This window comes from Sceloporus occidentalis, unplaced genomic scaffold, assembly GCF_023333645.1.
Source record: "Sceloporus occidentalis isolate IW3139 unplaced genomic scaffold, rSceOcc1.0.p SCAF_174, whole genome shotgun sequence".
Lineage (NCBI taxonomy): Eukaryota > Metazoa > Chordata > Lepidosauria > Squamata > Phrynosomatidae > Sceloporus > Sceloporus occidentalis.
Window position 1 is genome coordinate 386,568 of NW_028317154.1, and position 8,733 is coordinate 395,300.

The 8,733-nt window shown below is 40.7% G+C and overlaps 3 non-coding genes across 3 annotated transcripts; 1 reads left to right on the forward strand and 2 right to left on the reverse strand.

The window, feature by feature from the left end:
* Nucleotides 1-311: 311 nt before the first annotated feature.
* TRNAH-GUG (transfer RNA histidin (anticodon GUG)) lies at nt 312-383 on the reverse strand. The gene has a single exon. It is a non-coding gene; the product is annotated as a tRNA-His (tRNA).
* Nucleotides 384-391: 8 nt separating this feature from the next.
* TRNAR-ACG (transfer RNA arginine (anticodon ACG)) lies at nt 392-464 on the reverse strand. The gene has a single exon. It is a non-coding gene; the product is annotated as a tRNA-Arg (tRNA).
* A 7,737-nt stretch (nt 465-8,201) lies between these two features.
* On the forward strand, nt 8,202-8,274 carry TRNAK-CUU (transfer RNA lysine (anticodon CUU)). The gene has a single exon. It is a non-coding gene; the product is annotated as a tRNA-Lys (tRNA).
* The last annotated feature ends 459 nt before the right edge of the window (nt 8,275-8,733 follow it).

Here is an 8,733-nt window from a genome sequence, read left to right on the forward strand (position 1 = left end):
AAAACACAAATGTTGCTAACATATGTATAGCACAAACAATATGTATATATATATTATTTTTCTTCTTTTTCTTTTTCTTAAATGTCTTTGTATGTGAGTGTAAGTGTGCATTGTACCTATGGGCTTTATGCACACACACTGTACATTGCACCTAGAAACATGGAATCTAACAGCAGATAAGAACCATTCAGCTGTTGTTCAGTCTGCCTGTTTTGTTCTTGCATTAAATACTCAGACTTTAAGAGTCTTGTTTTTATATTAGGATACCCATTTGGCGCATGCATGTTTAAAAAAAACAACAACAAAAAACCTGCCGTGACCCGGATTTGAACCGGGGTTGCTGCGGCCACAACGCAGAGTACTAACCACTATACGATCACGGCATGCAACACAAGCCAGGTAGGAGTCGAACCTACAATCTTCTGATCCGTAGTCAGACGCGTTATCCATTGCGCCACTGGCCCATATGAATTATTGGATAACTTCTGCTTTAGTGAGAAGATTGAGGTCGCTTTCTGAAGGCATAAAAGAGTGAGGCGTCATCTTTTCTAGAAAGAGAGACGTGATGGGCAGGATGGGGTATCCTAATATTAAAACAAAACTGCTTCTTTTAGGTAAAATAATGCATGTAAAAGTACTTACAAAGTATTGTAATATCCATGAATTATCGGTGGGACACTCATTTTCCCTTTAAACAATTTAAACCTTTTTAAAACTGCTTATTTTGTGTTGATGCTCACGCTGCCCACCTTTTTGTAGTGGCATCCTGTGAGAAGAACTGGATACAATTTGATGGCAGCTGTTACTATATCCATTTAAGAAAATCTACTTGGATGAACGCAAGATCTGTGTGCAAAATAAAGGGAAGTGATCTGGTTGTAATAACCAGTGAAGAGGAACAGGTGATAGATTCAAGTCTGGTTAACTGTCACTTACATCAATGCAGTGTCTTTTTGCCCCATATAACAAATAACTCTGACACTAAGCAAGGGTATGATTATGATCTCCTAGAGCCATACTGAAACTCATAGCATTCTTCTCACACTAGTAACCTCTGCATTGTTGAGTGGAGTTCTATTATATGACATTCCCAGTGCTCTGCTTTCTCAACCATTCAGAGACCACAAGCACGAAGTTAGAGCAGGACAAACATGTTTCTTCATATTTAAAAAAACAGCATTAGGTTGTTGATGGAATTTCCCAGGGCACTTTTGAATCCAAATCTGGCCATAGCCTATAGTACTAATCTATTCAATCCCAACTATTCTTTAAACTTTGTGAGTAACGAGAATTATTTCACTAGAGAAGACCACTCACAATAGTGCATCTTAGCCGGTATATTACTGAAGACTAGTAGCTCAGAACAGAGCCGGCCTTAGGCGTTGTGGCGCCCTGTGCGGACTACTCCTCTGGCGCCCCCCCTCACTACCCCCCCTCTCTGCCCCTTCAAACTACCCGCCCTCTCTGCCCCTTCAAACTACCCCCCCATGCCCATTCAAACTACCGCCCCTCAAACTACCCATTCAAACTACCCCCCCTGCCCATTCAAACTACACCCCCCCTGTCCCTTCAAACTACACCCCCCTCCCTCTGCCCCTTCAAACTACACCCCCTCCCTCTGTCCCTTCAAACTACACCCCCCCTCTGCCCCTTCAAACTACACCCCCCCTCTGCCCCTTCAAACTACACCCCCCCCTCTGCCTCTTCAAAGTACACCCCCCCCTCTGCCCCTTCAAACTACACCCCCCCCACTTACCTTGTTGCCGGAGTCCTGCGGTGAGAGCGGGAGGCATCCGTCTTCTCGCTCTGCTGCGGTGCGGCATTTCATGTTGAGAGCCGGAATAGTTCGGCGCTCAACATGAGATGCCGGCACAGCGACGGAGTCACGGAGAGTAAGGGGCGCCGAGCGGTTGCCGAGAACTTCACGAGCAACCGCTCGGCGCCCCTGACCGGGACATAGATTTAAGCATCGTTTTTTTAAACTTTATTTAACATGAATGATGTTAAATAAAGTTTAAAAAAAAAACACAAAAAAAAAAAACGATGCTTTAATCTAAGTCCCGGTCAGGCGCCCCTGCAACCATGGCGCCCGGTGCGGTCGCACAGGTCGCACACCCCTAAGGCCGGCCCTGGCTCAGAAGAACCTATCTGCTGTGTTATCACAGTTTCTATTTAAAACTAAATAGAAATTCGTCTATGTGATGTAAAGGCAAAATTGTGTGGATCAAGTGTGCTCATACCCCTTTGTGTTTACTTGTTCAGGTTTTGCATAATTGCATTGTACATAAAGGTAGGATGTGTCAACAGTAAATACCTAAATCATAACTGATTTCTCTGGTATGCTCTTTTGTTACATTTTCTATATAAGCATTTCCTGATGATAAATACACATGGCAAAGACCAACGTTTTTGGATTGGGCTGCATGACATGGATGATGAAGGCAAGTGGACATGGGTGGATGGAACAGACTATGAAAAGTCATACAAGTAATTAATCATATTTCTGTAACTCTGTTTCATTGCTAATAGTTGTTTACGGCATAATATAATATAATATAATAATGTAACACAACTATAGAGAGTGAGTAAGGGTGAGTCACAACAAATGTTGTTTCTGAATTAAAAAAAGCACTCTGAATTTGGTCTGAATGAAAGGGAGGAGACTTAATTTGGTGTTCAACAAATAGACCAAAAATAAATGAAAAAATGTGTCTGAATTGTTTTGGTACATGTTCTCAAGTCTACTCTCCATAGCACTATCCGTTATAGATTATAATCCCTGCTAGAAACATTCAGTAAATCTGGCTGTATCGTAAAATGGTTGAGGGCACAGTTTCTTAGCCCCTCTCCAATGCTATTTGTTTCTGTGTAGAGTCTCTCCAGTGTACCCTAGCTTGCTCTGTTGTTTTAAGACCATGACATTTTAGCTAAGATTTTTACCAATACTTTTTATGTAGATTTCTACTGAAATACATACCAGTTAGAGTAGTAATCCCGTTCATTGCAATTTGGTCAATAGATTGACTAACTAGAATAGAATAGCAGATCCAGAGAGTGTAAATAACTCTAGGGCAGCAGCTCACCAGGCATTTGCCCGGTGTACCAGATGACTGGTCACAAACCAGTACATGAAGTTCCACCAGATTACGATACCATTTCCTAAAAGTCATCTCAGATTATTAACTCATGTCTAGGACCTAATGCGTGACCTCATTCAGGTCGCTACTCAATCTTAATATCACTCTGTTAATATACATATATATTGTTCAACTTGAGGCTCAATCAACTTTTATATTAACTCCACATTTAGCAGCTTATTGATTTGTTTTGTAGGTTCTGGATGAAAGGGCAACCAAATGATTATAAATTGAACGAAGACTGTGCTCATTTATGGAGAAATGGAGAGTGGAATGACTCGCACTGTACTGACAATTGTTACGCAATTTGTGAAAAGAAACGTGGCTGATAATTTGGTTTACCATCAACCAGCTCATTTTATACATCTCACATTTACTAAAAGTCATCATCGAAAACAAATATATGTCTAAAGGTTGCAATATTTTGAGGTGTATCAATTCCTACGTTATTATAAGTATATAAGTGATTGGTTTCATGAATAAACTGCAGATGAGAAATGTGTTTGATAGAACTAGGCTGTCACTAAACTATTTTTACTTTCAGAACACCTTATGTTTTCTAATATTGGCAACGATGCTTACCAAATACAAAGATGTTAAATTTTAGAAGTCTAAGATCTATTTGTAATTATAAATACAATACTATCAAATAAATCTATTAATAGTGGATTATCATGCCTACTACCAAATAGATTTGCTCACGGTGAGCAAAATCGCTTCGGAGGAAATCTTCATTTTGCTTTTGCCGCGTTTGTTTTTCGGGCAACAAATTTCTTTTACCGGCTGTTCATTTTGGATGCAATTTGGGGGGGCTTTCTTGGTTTGACACAATATTCGGGGGGGGGGTTCCCACAGGGGGAGGTCCATTACACCTTCTGGACTCACCTTTTCAAAAAACTTTAAAAAAATGTTTAAAAAACAGTTAGGACGGTGGAAGCCGTACAGCAGCAGTAATCTGGCACTTGGCCTGGGCAGGCAGACCCTGGCAGATGATAGGCACATTCAGCTCTATGAAGCAGGTCTGAATTTCCCCAATATTATAGAAATGTACACAAAACAGGTTCCATCAGAGTAAGGATGGTCAAAGAAATGCAGCAGCATTAGTAGTATAGCACTGGACCTAGGAAGACAGACACTGACAGATGATGGGCACATTCAGCTCCATGGAGCAGGACTGAATTTCCGCAATATTAAAAAAAATGTAAACATAACAGGTTCCCGCAGAGTAAGGATGGTCAAAGAAATGCGAGCAGTAGTGGTAGAGTGTTGGGCTTGGGCAGCCTCAATCTGTGTGAATGTCTGCGCAATGCGCATAGACAAGCTCTGCTGCTACCTGGCACTTTCACCCTGGGGCTTCTATGCCTGAGCACCGCAAGATTATGTCAAGCCGGTGCTCCATCCCAGAAGTCCAGGCAAAAGTGCTGGGCAGCAGTGAAGGTTGTCTGCATGCATCGTGCAGACGTTCGCCAGCTGCCAGAGAGCAGGATCCAGGTCCCCTGCAGCGTTGTGGGGGGGGTCATAGTCTTATAGTCAGACCTCTATTTGAGGTCGGATTACAAGACAACCTTGAATATAAGACAAGGGGTATTTTTCAGAGCATTTGGTCTGAAAAAAACTTTGTCTTGTATTCGAGCAAATACAGTATATATATAAAATATATTTCATGTATGTGATGATGTGTACATGTGAATCAGTATGTATATAATATAAATGTATTTTATATGTATGTGAAGGTGTGTTTATGTGAATCAATGTATATAACATTACATTTATTTATAAAGCGCCGACAGATTCAGCAGCGCTGTTAGTCAGTAGAACAATTTCACATAATAAACACATACAATAACAAACTGGTGCAAAGGACAGGAGGGCCCTGCTCGCGCGAGCTTACCATCTAGTCGGAGGGGGAAGTGAGACAATAGGAGAGGACTACTTGGATGGGGATGAGTTGATCTGGTTCCGACGATGTGTTGAAGCTGCTGATTGTTCAGATGGTTTGATTATGATGGTTGGGAGTAATGGGAAGGAATGTTGTCCGCTTCCCTGAACAGGTGGGTTTTCAGAGAGGATTTAAAAGTTCCGTACGAGGCAGAAAGTCTGCACGGAACGGGAAAGGGAATTCCACAGGAGGGGTGCGGCGCGGGGCAATCCTGCTTTCTGCAGTGGTACTTGGTTTGTAGTTTCCCTCCAGTGTAACTCTTAACTATCCATTTATGATGAGGCCACTTGAGAAGAAGCCACAGCTACATTTCCAAGCAAGCTTGTTTCCAAGTGAGGCCTAGGTATTTATAGGGCTGCCTGACAAGTGGTCAGATAAGGTGATTGCATACAGGTGGCAGATGTTTCACACCTTGGCTAACAAATGCAATTAAGCTAGACCAGAGGGCACCAAATTTAACCCTTTGAGAGCAGCAGGGTATGGAGATATTCAGGATAAAGACATACCGGGTGGAAACAGGGGTAACAGCAGGAGATGAGGGGTTCAAATGGAATATTCATACCGGGTAGAAATATATGTACCGTATTGGCCCGATTATAGGCCGCACTAGTTTTGGTGTCATTTAAAAGAAAAAAATATGTTTAAAAGGCATATACACATTAGTGGAATAGTAAAACAGTATTTTATCTAATGAACAGGAATACATGTATTGTAACATCTATTATGCAGCATGCTATATACGAACAAAAACTTGAAAAACCAATAGCCATTTTAAGGGCCCCCTTAATTCATAATGCACCTTACTTATAGATATGCCACTATGCCACCCAGATATGCCACTCTGCTCCCCATATAAGCCTTTCACCCCACAAATATGCATTATTATTTATTGTTTTATATAGCGCCATCTAATTCCATAGCGCTGTACAATGGGTAGACAGGACATAACAAGTAGCATGTAACATAACAATTTAACTTACAGAGACAACAGGTGAGGAGGGCCCTGCTCAAACGAGTTTACAATCTACAGGGATTTAAGGGGTATTACACAATAGGTAGAAGTACCATTGGTAGGGATGGACCAGCCACAGTAGTGGCACTTATACTGCCCGATATGCCACTCTGCCCCCCTGATATTCTACTCTGCCCCCCCAGATATGCCACTGTACCCCCACCCTACCATTCTTTTAGGTCTGAACAGTTTCTTCTGATCCTAATAAATTGGCTCTTGGGTATATTTGTGAGCCATGGACTGTGGTGGCAGCTATCTGAAAAAAATATAACTGTTGACATCAACTTAGAAACATAAAGAAGGGTTATGATAAACACACAGTATCATTTCATTTTTCCAAAGACCACAAAAACAACCCCCAAATATTGGAATTTACAGGGATAGATTTGGCAGAACACTCCTGAAGAGGTGAAGATTTTATGAAAAAACTAGGACACTTGGAGATGAAGTGGATTTTTAATTTAAAAACTCTTCTGCCTGATGGTTTAAACAATGATTTTGAACAACATAATTTTTTAACTTCCAGATATTGTTCTTTGCTGTTTTTTTGTGGTGTTAAGTCTTTAAACTATAAAGACCCTCCCTTGCACATTATATTTTTAATATTTCCTTTTCTAAATTTATTTCTGTATTTATAAACATATGTCAGCATTTTTATATCCACACATTTCTGGATATGATATACATATCAAATTCTTAATATGGATATTCGTTTTACCTATTTATCTTTTTACATGAGCTGAGAACAACAAGTTAAAGAGAGGGACTTTCGCTTTAGCTCATCATATGCTAATTGGAAACAGCACTACATCACTCCAAGGAGGACTTTTTAAAGAACAGACCTGCAGTAGAAGATGCAACCTACCTGATACGCAGGGCCAGCCCAACAATGGAGCTGAGTGGGGCAACTGCTCCAGGCGACACTTTTGAAGCCCTTTTCTTTTTTTTTTTTTTTAAAGCGGAAGAGAGAGAGAGGGGCACCAAGTGGTTTTCACTTACCAAGTTGTCAGTACCTGCTCGGCGCCCCTCTCTCTCTTTCCTCTGCGAGCCCTCTAGCTTAGTCTCAGTGCCAGCTTGTAATGCTGAGCTCTGTTAGATGATGTCATTTTTGGCGATCAGCATTGCAAGCTGGCACCGAGACTGAGCAGGGAGACTCGCCCCAGGACTGCTGAAAGGTAAGTTAGATAATAGGAAGGGAGGGAGGGAGAGGAAGGGTAGATAATGGGGGGCGGCATTTTAAACTTAGCCCCAGGCGACATTTTGTCTTGGGCCGGCCCTGGAACCACGTCTGCATGGTACGTGCTGACGTCGTAAGACACAGCATCGGTGTGAGAAGGAGAAAGTACCGGAGCCACTGGGGACTGATATCTGCATTTAGCGGGATGCTGCTATATGAATTAGTTATACAATCGCATTGAAAAAAATAACATGGAATCTCCAATGTAAGATAAAAAAACTTTACTTATTATCGAATAAATATTTTTCTACTTGCTTTCCGGCTTCTGTCTTCTAAGTACACTCTTGATGGAGTCTATATCCAAGAAGAACACAGATCCTTCTTAAAGGGCTATTCTATGCCCTATATCCTGTAAGGGGCTGTCTTTGTATTTATATCCTCCACATTTATGTACTTACTAGACTATATAGCGTTTATGTTCTAGTTATAGATATATATATATATATATATATATATATATATATATATATATATTTGGATCCATTTGCGTTTCTTCCAGCACTTCAAAGATTTGTTTTGTGTATTTTTTATTATTCATTTACACACGTGGATTAGCCACCACACAAAGTGCATGGTTATTTATTGTTTCTTTTCATTTTATTGTCACTAAATCAGTGGTATACACATACCCCTTTGTGTTTACTTGTTTAGGTTTTGCATAATTGCATTGTACATAATGCTAGAATGTGTCAACACTAAATACCGGTAACTGATTTTTCTCGTATGCTCCTTTTTACATTTTCTACATAAGCATTTCCTGAAGAGTATCTATTTACCAGCTGGACACCAGGGGGCCTGATTGCCCATGAAGTTAATATGCCCCTGGGTTACCTGTACAAGAACTGGTATTGTCTAGGTCAAAAGTGGCAACATACAGCCCGGCTAGCTCAGTCGGTAGAGCATGAGACTCTTAATCTCAGGGTTGTGGGTTCGAGCCCCACGTTGGGCGGACTGTTTTGTGAGTTACACTTCATTTTATCTCATGGTTTCCCCTCATTTTCGAATATGAAATATCTAGAAATAAACATTTTAACAATATTTGAGTAAGCGCTAATCATGTGCAAGTAATTTTAGCCCTGAAACCTCACATGCTGCGCCTTCCACCATATCTATAATATCATAAAAATCACCTCCAACACCCATCTGTCTGTTTTTGCTGCTGTACAAGAACATTAGTGAGTTTAGTAAATTAGTCTGAAGGTTCAGCCTATCGAACACAAAACCTCTCCATTTTTTACACATCTTCTGCCCATCATCTCTTTCTAGAAAGATTATTATTTTTTTAAAAATGCACACAATTCATGGTGCAAAGTGGTCTGCCAGTATGTTTATGTAAAAGGCCCTCTCTTAAGGTGGAAAGACTGTGAAACCAACAGGAATAATGAAATCAGGTCTTACAACTAAATTG